At 54.2% G+C, this 12,115-nt stretch overlaps 1 long non-coding RNA gene across 1 annotated transcript; it reads left to right on the forward strand.

Moving 5' to 3' along the window:
- Positions 1-242: 242 nt before the first annotated feature.
- On the forward strand, positions 243-5,489 carry LOC132027168 (uncharacterized). The gene is made up of 3 exons (XR_009407073.1): positions 243-365; positions 3,684-3,799; positions 4,161-5,489. It is a non-coding gene; the product is annotated as an uncharacterized LOC132027168 (long non-coding RNA).
- Positions 5,490-12,115: the final 6,626 nt, after the last annotated feature.

A 12,115-nucleotide genomic window follows, 5' to 3' on the forward strand; every position in this document is an offset into this window, starting at 1 on the left:
GTCAGGGGGGCATCATCCGGGTACCTTGAGCTGCCGTGAAATCGACCGAAACTGAAGATATTTACCCGACGCCTGCACGGCTTGGCACTGTGCTGGGACTGTGGGGACAAAGGACAGCACAGAAGACAAAGGCGGTCCTTTGTCGCAATAACCACCGAGAAGGGTGGTACAGACGAGACATGCTGGGGGAGGGAGGAGGAGGGCTCGTCCCAAAGATTTCGTGGAGGAAGCAGGACCCGAGTCTTTGGAAGGGGTGAGGCCTCCCAGCCACGGACATGAGGAGCACTGGGGATGATTGTGAGATGCGCCCCAAACCTACCGAGGTCCAGGAACCTGGTTGTTAGTAAGATGATCAGCTTACTAAGGTAATTCATACGCATAGAAAGTCTGAGATCCGCGGGCAGGGTGGCTAAGAGAAAAGCGTCTCACTCCAAACCTTCATATCACGCTTCCCTGTTTCCACCCACTGGGTTTATGGCCTTGGGGGAAATCACCGGTGTCTCCAGGTCTCAGTTTTCTCCTATTAAACATGGGCACTAAATGCCTGTCTCATAAGGCTGATGTAAGAACCGCATCAGACAGCTCAGGCCTGGGCAGAGCAGTGGCCCACGGAAGGTGGCCTGAGAAATGCGGAGCAAGGGCTCGTGCAGCCCAAGGCACGTTGCAGATGAGACATGACGTGGGCTCGGGTTCCCGATGGTGAGGACCATCTCGGAGTGCCAGGACCTGGCCAGTGTGGAACAAGTAGGCGATCAACCATCCGGTTTGCCCCGGCCTGGAGGGCTTCCTGGGGGGTGGGACTTGCCTGGGCAAACTGGGAAAGGCATTCACCCGAGCCTGAGAGCAGAACTTATACCGAGAAGAAGTGTGAAGGTGGGGGATGTCTTGGACCAGATGGTGGCAGAGCTGCTCCCCCAGCCCAGGGAGCCCGTCCTTGGTGCGCAGGAGGCTTCCCTTCGCACGTTATCTGCACCCACAGCTTGTTCTACTTCAGAGTGATGAGGAGATGCTCCTTGCTTGGGGTTTCTGGTTGTGTCTCAGCTTTGTGCCAGGTGGGACTTAGCTCAAGCTGAAATCACATCACTTCCTCAACCCAGAACACCAGGGGAAGGGCAGACCAGTGCTGCTTTTCATCGTAGTGGTCACTGCTGATGCCTTCCAACACCCGTTTCCAACCTCCTCGTCTTGCTTCCCACAATCAGGTCTCTCTTGCAGCAAAGGGGGCGAGGGCCCTGAGTCTGACCAATGCAACCCAAAATGAAATCTGTCAGCAGACTTTCGAGTAGGACATCTTCTCTTGACAGAAAGAGAGACATGCGAGCAGGGCTTTTTTTCTTACGTCCCTGGCTTCTCTCCGCTTCTCTCGATTGGATGGTGATGCAAGGATGTGATGCCTGGAGCTGTGGCAGCTATTTTGCTACCACAAGGAGAAGGTCTAGAGAAAGACAGAGATGTTGACTCAGACCTCTGACATGGTGAAGCTCTTCAGCCATCCCTGAAGGCTCCTCCATATGGGCTTTCTGCACCATTTAAGTACTGCGCCATGGTTTAAGTCCCCATTTGTCATGTGTTCTGTTACTCGAAGCCCAAAGCATCCTTAACGGATTCGTTCATTCATGCCGGTGAGGGGCCTGCCCTCCCACAGACTGCTCCAGTCTGATGTGGTCTGCTTAGATCACCTTAAGCCTGACCACTGGTCTCTGCAGTCTTTGACCGCCAAAGCCCAGGGTGGGGCAGACCAAGCACAGGGGAGGAGTTAGAGATCTCATCTACTCTTGGTGGACTCTGGCTGGCCGGCACGTGGTTCCTGCCAGCCCGTCCCCAAGGATGGCTGCTGTTCTGGTCCTCCCGCTTGTGGGAGTTAGGGGCCGGGAAACCACCACTGCGCAGACTTCTGCCCACCCGTCAGACATGATGATTCCTGTGTTCATCGCTGCGGGACGCCGTATGTAATCCAGCTTTGTACTGTGCCTCAGCTGGGGCCCCTGCCTCCCTCCCACCTCCCCCTGCGACCCTCCATCCACTTCCCCACCCCCTCGACACTTGAGCCAGAGTGACCTACTTCCTAACTCTCACCAACCTGCCGCTTTCTGGTCGGTCCTACCCCTTCCCCATGCGTCTCCCTGTCCTCCGTTCGCGACAAATGTGTATTTCAAGGCCCGGTGTGAGCATCACCTCCTTCCCAAGTCTTCCCTGGGCCGCCAGCCCTGGTTGAGCCTCTCTGATGGGCTTGCGTTCCGGGGGAAGCCACCCTTGGTTTTGGCTGCTCGGACTCCTTCTCTGGTCGGAAACCCACCGCTTCTACTGGGAAAGCGCTCCCTCCTCCCGTCCTCTCCAGTCATGTGGTTCTGGAGGGACGAGTACCTGGTTCTTTCCTGCCTGGCCAGTCAGAGCCCTCCTGGGCATTTTTATTCTAAGTTGTGGTCCGACAGTGCGGCTCCCCTGCTACAGAGGAAAGCGAGGCAGACAGCCCTGGAGCAGCAGAGCCGGAGGCGGAGGGAGAGTCCCCAGGGCGTCATTACTGTCCTGCCCGACGCTGGCCTTACCTTGTCCTTCCAAGTCTGGGAACCAGTAAATCCTCCTTCGTGCTCAAACTACGCTGAGGCCCGTTTGGGTCTCCTGCAGCAGGAAAAGCTCTGACGCATACGTCTCTGTCATAGTGTGCAACGCTCCTTTGCTCGTCTGTCCTTCCTTCCGGCCAGACTGGGAATTCCTGGAGATCAGGGGCTGGTGCTCCCAGACACGCCGTAAGTGTGTGTTGAATGAATGAGTGAGTGAACGAATGCATCAAGAGAGCAACTAGACTTGAGTTGGCCTCCGTGCACCTTGGATGTGTGCTGTTGGCGTTAACTGAGTGACTTTCCTCCTGAGGCTGGCCCAGCTCCGTTGTCTCTGTGGCTTCCAGCTCCTGCCTTGGCCCCCGACTCACTCACAGAGACCCCAGCATGCTCTGCTGTCACGGCTGAACCATTTATAATAAATACCACCCTGCACGGTGCTCTAAGCGCTGAGAAAAAAAGACTTGAAAATCAAAATAAAGCACTTCAGCCACCCGGAGGCTTCTCCATAACAGTCTGGGTTTGCACACCTCTAGTGACAGTGAGCTCACCACTTGATAAGGCAATCTGCCCTTCTTAGGAACGCTCCGTGCTATTAAACAGTTCGTCCTTATATGAAGCTGGAAACTCTCTCTTGGTCGCTAATTTCTCCCCTTTGGTCCTAGTTCTTTTCTGTGGCTTTTACATTTTCACAAGGCAATGCTCTTCTAGCCTGAGCATCCCTGGGTTAACACCAGGCCTTGTGGGGGTTTGAGACTTTCCCGTCTCCGGACATGCTTTGCTTTGCCTGCACCCATCTCAAAATGAGTCTCCCTTTAGCCATTGCTCCCATCCTAGCCCAAGCTGCCACCAGTTTACAGTGGGATGTAATCTTTGCTGGAGGTCTCCCTCCCCGCCCCCAGGGTTTCCTTTATTCCTATAACCCGTTTCTTAGTAACACAGTCGTATCCGAGGCCTCCATTATCTCAGGGGCAGATTCTCCTGGGAATGGAATTTAGTACACTACCCTGTGACAGGAAAAAAAATAAATAAATTGCAGACAACAGTAAGACTCTCACCTCCTTCATTCTACAATCTATGCTTCTGTTAATGCAACCTCAGATAGTTCCATTTTTGCTTCAACAGGAAGGAGGACACAGAGGGCAAGAAGGAGATGGAGGAGGAAGAGGCAGAGAAGGCCGGGCCACCAGAAGGGGAGACGTGAATCGGTCACAGAAGCATCCTTTAATGTGGGCCACAAGGTGAGGTTTTTGCAGTGTTCCTGACCCACAGCTCTCCACGGACGATATCTGTGAATGTTGTCTTCGCCTGAGCCTGGATTTTCTAACTCGTACTGACAGGTTTCCTAATGGTAGCTCATAGCAGTGACTCGGGAAACAGGAATTTGACAGCAAGCAGATAACCCAGACTAGGACTTGATTTCTAGTGACAGACAAGGAGTCACCAGAGAGAACCTTTAGGAGGGAAAATAAATTCAGGAAAATGCTGTTCATCTGCCTCCCAGGGAGGGTCCCAGGGACCGGCCCCACCATCGCACGGCAGGCGGCCTCCTGGCACCGTCTCCGCTCCTTTCACACCCTTACCCCTCACCCCCCTCCCCAGGCCAGACCTCTGCCGGTTTGCTGTGGGACCTCGGTTTCCTATTATTCCGTGACCTGCGCCCTTTAAAGAAGCTAGACAAGAACCCAGCACTGCCCCAGCAGAAGACAGCCAACGCGCTTGGTGTGTGGCACGTAGACCTAGAGGAGCGGGCCAGCCGGCTTTCCTCTGGGGCGGAGGAGAGGGAGGGTAGCGAGAGGGGCCTGGGCCGGGGCCGGGCAGGTGGGTTCAGAGCGAGGGGCAGCTTCAGGGTGGGGATGCGGATGGAGCCCCCGCTGTGGACCGCTGGTGCGGCTTCTCCGCCGACGTCCTCTCCCAGAGCCTGGAGGCAGCGGGCAGGCCCGTGGGTGCTCAGAGCCGTGAGGGAGAGGAAAACAGCTCGTCTCCACGCCGACCCTCTCCCCTGGGCGGCACAGCAGAAACGCATCTCTCTCTCTCTCTCTCTCTCTGGCCTGGGTGCGGGGTCTACTAGTTGTCTGATGGTGGCCGCCTGCGTATGGCCGCCCGTGCTGTCTCTTGTCCACCAGGCGACCACCCGAGTGGTCCCTGAGAAGCACAGCTGTACAGAACCCACGCCTAAAACTCCGCCGCTGCCCCCTTTCCTGGAGGCCGGCGTCCCAGGGAGGAAGGTCTGGCTGCGGCCTCCCTCCGTAGCCCACGCTCTCGCCACTCCGAGCAGGACGTGGCCACCTGGACCCTGGACCCGGACCTTTGCACACGCTTCTCTTGACAGGTGCATCACCCTCTTCCCCCCACAACCCCCTTTCCCGGTCACGTACTGCCGCATGGCAACCATCCCACACGAAGTGTCTTAGAACAACAGCAGCCGTTCCCGTGGCTCGAGAGCCTGCCCTGTGGGGAGAGCTCGGAGCCGACCGCAGTCTTCGCTGTGCGGCGTGCGCTGGGGCCCCTCACCCGGCGCCGGAGGAATCACCTTCAAGACGACGCGCTCGCAGGGCTGGCTGCCGGCGGGGGCTCAGCCGGGGCTCGTGGCCGGGGCCTCCCTTCTCCACGGGCTGCTCGGGTCGTTTCCCAGCACGGTGGCTCGGCTCCGAGAGCGAGTTTCCAGAGCACCGGGCGGAAGCTGTCTCCTGTTTTATGGCTTCAGTGCAAAAGCCACGCAGCGTCCCTTCAGTTGCAAACCTACCGGGGTTCAGGGGCGGCGACAGGCTCAGTTTCCAGGAGGGGCGAGGGTCCAAGCTGCAAGAAAGAAGCATGTGTGGATCGGGAGGTAGCGTAGGCGTCTTTGGAGAATAAAATCTCCAGCTCCTTTCTCTAGATTCTGCTGTTCATACCCGTCATCAGCTTAAATGTCTCTTTCTCGGGAAGACCTGTGACCACCTCGAAAGGGTTGGGTTGGGACACCTGGGTGGCTCAGTGGGTTAAAGCCTCTGCCTTCGGCTCAGGTCATGATCTCAGGGTCCTGAGATCAAGTCTCGCATCGGGCTGTCTGCTCCGTGGGGAGCCTGCTTCTCTCTCTCTCTCTGCCTGCCTCTCTGCCTAATTGTGATCTGTCAAATGAATAAATAAAATCTAAAAAAAAAAAACCCCAAACCAAAAACAACGGTTGGGTTGTCTTTTTCGTGTGCGATCCCGGCACCCTGCCCTTGCCCTGTTAGAACACTTGCCATGCCCTGAGCGATGGTCGAGTGTCCTGCTTTCCCAGCTGGACTGTCCCTCCCTGCTGGCTCGCTCTCTTGCTTCCTTCTCTCTGTTTGAAAAAGAAAATCCATTGATCAGACACCCGTCCATGCCAAGCCTTGTGCACTACCGGATGAATTATTTCTAACCCTCAGAACGACTCCACCAGGTATTAATTATTTCCTTCATTTTATACATGAGAGGAGACTCCGAAAATACACGGCTGCAGAAGTGGCCAAGCTAGAGTTCGAATCAGGTCCTGGAGCTGCGAAGGTCTGTGACATTTCCATTTTTTTTTCTTGCCTCTCTTGTGGTTTAATGTACATTTTTGGAGGAACTGCTACTTGAGGTTGAATATTTTCCCGTAGGTTTTTAGTCGGTTCTATTTCCTTTTATGTGAATTCTTTGCTCCTGCCTTTTATCCACGCACCTTTTTCTTACTTACGGCTCAGAGTTCCATCCAGAACAAATCATTTTCATTGTTGTATTTACCTTTTGATCTTACTCGGTTTCAGGCATGCAACGGTTTTACATTTGCACACGGCCAAACCCCAAGGTGTCCTTTTGTGAGTTCCTTTATCACGTCTGGAAAATCTTTTTTTTCCAATGGCGTATCATTGAAAATTCCAAAAAAAAATGCAGAAAAGGCTAAAGATGACATACAATTGCCTGTAACTTCCCCACCCACCGTGAGACCACCCGCATTGACATGACAGTATAGTTCCTTCCTTTAAAAAAAAAAAAAAGAGGGGCGCCTGGGTGGCTCAGTGGGTTAAAGTCTCTGCCTTCGGCTCAGATTATGATCTCAGGGTCCTGGGATTGAGCCCCGCATCGGGCTCTCTGCTCAGTGGGGACCCTGCTTCCCTTCCTCTTTCTCTGCCTGCCTCTCTGTCTACTTGTGATAAATAAAATGTTTAAAAAAATTAAAAATTAAAAATTAAAAAAATGTTATATATAAGAGAGTAGGTATGGGATGATCGCATACAGCGTAAAGACTATCAGTGAAACGAACAGCCATGCGGGCTGAACGGTGCTGCTAGGGGCTTCCTGATGCCCGTCTCCTTGTGCCCCTGCAAAGCAGAGACCCTCAGGTGTGTATATCCACCACGCAGGTGAGGAAAGTCAGCACCATGCACACCTTAGAAGCCCTCGGGTTGTCCTTCTCCAAGAACACGCCCCATTTCTACCCTTGCCGGCTGGAGGCGATCACCAACCTCCATCTGGCTCATCATTCCCGTGGTGGTCCTCAGGTCCTGCTCTCTAGTTATCTAGCATCCAACAATCCACTGTAAAGCATTGTCCATTTTTCCCTTTGTTTTTGACATTTGCTTCTTGGACTTGACCTTATGTTTTGGTGATTGACTTGTATAAACCGGGGAGGAAAGGGTGGTTCCCCCATCCCTGTGTTGCAAGCGTCAGAGCCCATGGTCGCACCACGGTAGGCCGCCCACTGATGGCTGATGGGTGTGTCGGTGGTTTCCAACTTCGGGCTATTCGGATCAGTGCCACGTGAACCTTCTTCCACACGTCTCCAGACGCACCGGTATGAAGTGTCCCTAAGGCGTGCGCACCTGGAGAGTGGCGCCGCTGGGTCATAAGGGGATACGCACGCTCAGCTTACTGACTAGAGGTGGATTTTCCCCTGGGAGTTGGAGAAATTTGCACTCACCAGCCGCAAATTAACTCACCGTCGCTGCACAACGTTATCAGCCCCTGGTATCGTTTAAGTCAAACTTCCTTACAGTCTGGTTGCTTTGAAAGGTTTATCTTGTCAATACGTTAAAATTGTTCAAATTGCTGTTTTATCAATTCCTGACCCACTTGTGTTAAAACACTCCAGTATTGTGGATTCGTCAATTTCTCCTCATAGAGCTTTTTTTTTTTTTCCTGTTTTAAGTATTTCGAGTTTAAAATTGCCATATCTTGTTAGCGAATTGAACCTATCTTCGTTATGTAATGACCCTTTTATCTCTATTAATGATTTTCCCTCAATTCCCATTTTAACTTATATTAATGTGGTTATTTCCACGTAGCCTTGGGTTAGAATTTGCCTGCCATAACCTTTTATCCAATCTCTTGAATTTCATTCCGTGTCCCGACGTCGTAAGTGTGCTTCCTGTAATCGTGACGATCGCAGCCAATCTCTACTCTCCAGTCCCCACCCCATGGGCAGCCCCCCAACATCGTCCAATGACAGAACACCCGTTCACCTCTGGGTCGCTTGAGCCGGATGCGAGGTCAGGGCTCCAAAGTGTCTGATGAATGAATGAGTGAAGGTATCATGCGAATTACACAGTATAGATGAGAATGAAAGTATTCTCTCTCTGACAAAGGTGTTCTGTCATTAACAAAGGTTGTCTTTTCCCAAGGCAGACTGATGCACGAGACTTTCTTTAAAATTAATTCACTGTTATTGGTCATACTACCAGCTTCCAGGAGTGGAAAGAGGACATCTGCTTCTCCGTGATGGCACCCAATGGCAAGACGAGCTCTGGCTCTAGTAGGGGCAACACTCCCCTCCCCCGCCTCCACCTCTCCTACAGCGGCCAGCATCTGTCTTTGCAAATGCTCCAACTCTGGTCTCCTGGACTTGCTCTTGAGGAACTTGGAGCATTCGTCAGGCACATCTGAGGGGGAGAACTGGAGCCATTGCAGAGGGCGACGGACGGCCTTTGCTACCTTGGTTCTGGCAACTGACAAGAAGCCAGAGCTGCCTGGTGAGGACTCAGGCCTTCAGGGGCCAAGATATGCACTGGGCTTAGTTCTGACCTCTGTCGGTGCCCCGGGGACAGTCGTTGACCTCCTCCGGGCCTCTGGAAAGGAGAGGGTGGGACCGTGAGCTTTCGTTGGTCGGTTCTGCAAGGCCATGCTTTCCAGGCACTTAGGTTCTTACGTGGCGTGGCTGACGCGGGTGGGGACAGCTCTGATGGCCCCAGTCCCATCTTGGCCCAGAGGGTCTTGCAGCGAGATGGACAGAGCCCTCAGAGGAGAGCTTCATCAGACCAACTCCGCTGTCCTGAGTCACGGGCTGCGGTGGCTCCGGTTGGCTCATCTCCTCTGCTCCTGCGAGATGGCCGGTTTTCACGAGTTACTTCTCCTTCCAAAGGGCGTGGGTTCTCCATCCTCCCAAGGAAGAGACGAGCGGCCGAATGTCATAAACAGAAAGGAAATATGTTCCCTCTTCTTGGTTTCTCTTATGTAAGTGCTTTCTATCCTAAAATTTAAAAGGAAGCTACAGACCAGTCCTGAGGGTCAGCCAAGACGAGATGCTATTACTTGGCCCCAATTTCCTATTCAACGCCCCAAGCAGTGTGGCTGCTGAGATCAGCATATCCTTGAGCCAAAGACCATCTGGACCTTGTTCCCTTAGGACTTCACGGCCAGCAGCGCCTGAGGGTCCCACGCATGCGCAGGGCAGTAAGAAGGCCACAGGGCGGTTGATCTATATCTTGAGCTTCCCGGGCGGATGGGGGTGAGGCCAGGGGCCCCTGAGTAGGGAAAGTAATCACGAAACCAGCTCAACAGTCCAGCCTCCCCTTGTTCTTCTTTCTCATGGTTGCTAAAAAATTGGGACGAATCCTTGAAGCAGAGAGGATAGGAGAGGTGTCGACGGGGACGGTGGTGGGGCGAGCGCCGTCGTTCTTCGGGGTCTGAAGGTCTTGCTCCCTCCCCACCGAGGGGCTGGGAGCATGGGAAGAGACCAGCAGAAGAGGCAAGGCTGAGGGCTCGTTGTTCATCTGGGGCTGCAAAGAAGCACTTGCATGGAGTGGCATAGAGTCTCAACCCCAGGGACCTCCAAAATGACAGCAGAATTGCCTTATGCCAAGGTGTCCTCCTCCTGGCTTTCGGACCCCATGCTCTCCTGGTTCCCTTTCCCCCTCCCTGGCTTCCCCGCCTTATCCCAGCAGACAGCGGCTCCTGCATGAACGGACCTCCGGATGTGGGACCTTCTGTGCTCAGACCGGACACTCTTGTCTTCGCCTTTCTCTCTGGAGATGACCTCCTTTCCCTGGGCGGAACACCACTGGAGGCTGCTGACTTCCAAATACATATTTCTGGGTGGACCCAGGTCTTCCCACTTGACATGGCCCCTGGACAGGCATCGAGTCTAACAGATGTGCAGTGGAGATCTTGGCACCCACCCAGGCTCCCTCTTTCTCTCGCTTGCTTTCCCATCTCCACGGAGGGCAGCAGTGTCCACCCAAGGGTTCATGGCAGAACCCCATTTTCTTTCTGTTCCTCACCCCTAATCATCTGTCCACACTCCTGACCCTCCTCCTCCTCCCGTACCTGGACCCCATGTCCATCTCCAAGCTAGTCTCTCTGGGCCCTCTCTTAACTGTCCATTCGCTGCTCTGTGAGGAAGCCAGGGTATAGAGTAGAACGCGTGATCTTCTGTTTAACCAGCTGAGCCACCCAGGTGCCCTCGTGGTCTTCTGTTTGAAACCCTCAATGGTTTCCCATCTGATGACCGTGAGTCGTCCGCCTTTGGAGCAGGGATGAGACCTGAGTGAGGACCAGGTCCCGCCCTTCGGGTCCGGGTTCCGACAAAGGCCAATGAGGACCCAGCCGAGTGGTCCCAGACTCACAAACATGACCGTAGTTTCCAGAGGAAGGGCACAGCTCTGGAGACCGCGTCTTTCTCTGCCAGCCCCACCGCCTTCACGCTCCCAGGGAGGCAGATCCCGGCCCCCGCAGGGTCTTGCGGTCCATCCCTGGTTACAGTGACGGCGGGGGGAGCGACGCTTGACCGCAAAACCCTCCCAGCTACCGGCCACACTGCATTTTGTAGAAGTGGGTACCTGCCCATCTCCACCAGTCTGAATGTCTGTCTGGGAATCTGAAACTTGACCGGAGACACAAACTAATGGAACGAGGTAGTCGGAGTCCTTTCCTAACGGCACCCGAGAGAGAAGGTCCCTGGCTTCCCGCCGCGGAGCTTCCCAGAGCTGTTCTGGCTGCCGCGTTTCCCAAGATGCTATTGTCCTGCTCTTTAAGGGTGTGAGCTGCCCTGGAACCCTTCCCGAAGAGCTCATTTTCGTTCAGCTTAGCCAGGCTCTGCTTTAACAGGGGTTGCGAAGACGCAGACCTGCAGCCTGCACAGGCTGACACTGAGCTCTTGAGCACATGGCACAAGCCCAGGGCACGGAAACCGTATTCCACCCCCCACCCCTGCTCCCGGAGCCCCAGCAGAGGAGACGCCGGGTCTGGCCAGGCTCTGTGCATTCTCCCTGGGAGCAGCCTGTCGGGGGGGCGGGGGGGTGGTGAAGAGGAGCCTTGTGTCTGTGTCAGTTAGGGAACTCCTCACCCCAGGTCAGGCTGTTCGTGGTCAAACCACAAAAGGCATTTGCAATGCTCTCCCACTGCCAAAGTCTGGAAGTAGGTCATCGTGGGGCTGGGTGTATGGGATTCTCACAGTTTTCTTTTTTTTTAAAGATTTCATTTATTTATTTGACAGAGAGAAAGGATCACAAGGAGGCAGAGAGGCAGGCAGAGAAAGAGAGGAGGAAGCAGGCTCCCTGCTGAGCAGAGAGCTCAATGCAGGGCTCGATCCCAGGACCCTGAGATCATGACCTGAGCCCAAGGCAGAGACTTTAACCCACTGAGCCACCCAGGCACCCGTCTCACAGAGATTTTCATGATCTCATGCGTGATGGTGGCTGATGGGTCTGAGAATCGGTTACCAAAGACAGCAAGAGAGGGGGGTCGCCAAGATGCCAAAAGAAAGGCTGCTCTCGTGAACCTCCTGCTTTCTACCGGAGAGCCGGGATCTTCACCGGAACTGCAGACTTTCCTCCGCAGTGGCTAGACCCACATTTACACAGTCCCCTTTAGCTCCTAGAGCAGGTGGACATGCAGATAAGTGGACATTGTCCCTATGGCCCAAACCAGTCCATTTTAGCGAAGGCACTGGCTGGGCCATTAACTTTGTCTCCAGCAGCCACTTCAGATTCCCAGTGTTGTTGCCAGGGAGCAGCTGAAGGACTATGGCCTCCTTTAAGTCTTCATCAAAAACAAGTGGGTGGTCTATTACTCAGAGCTCTCCAGAGAAGCAGAATCAGTAGAGTGTGTACACACACACACACACACACACATACACGCATGCACACACACACACACAGATATTTCTGATGAAGAATTGGCTTACACAGTTACGGAACTCACAAGTCCCATGATCTGTCATCTGTGAGCTGGAGAACCCAGGGAAGCTGATGGTATTGTTGTGCTCGAGTCCTGATGCCTGCGGACCAGGGGGGCAGATGGTGTGAGTCGGAGCCCAGCAGCTGAGCCGGCGCATGGGGAAGGGGCGAGCCGCT

The sequence above is a fragment of the Mustela nigripes genome, chromosome 11 (assembly GCF_022355385.1).
Source record: "Mustela nigripes isolate SB6536 chromosome 11, MUSNIG.SB6536, whole genome shotgun sequence".
Classification (NCBI taxonomy): domain Eukaryota; kingdom Metazoa; phylum Chordata; class Mammalia; order Carnivora; family Mustelidae; genus Mustela; species Mustela nigripes.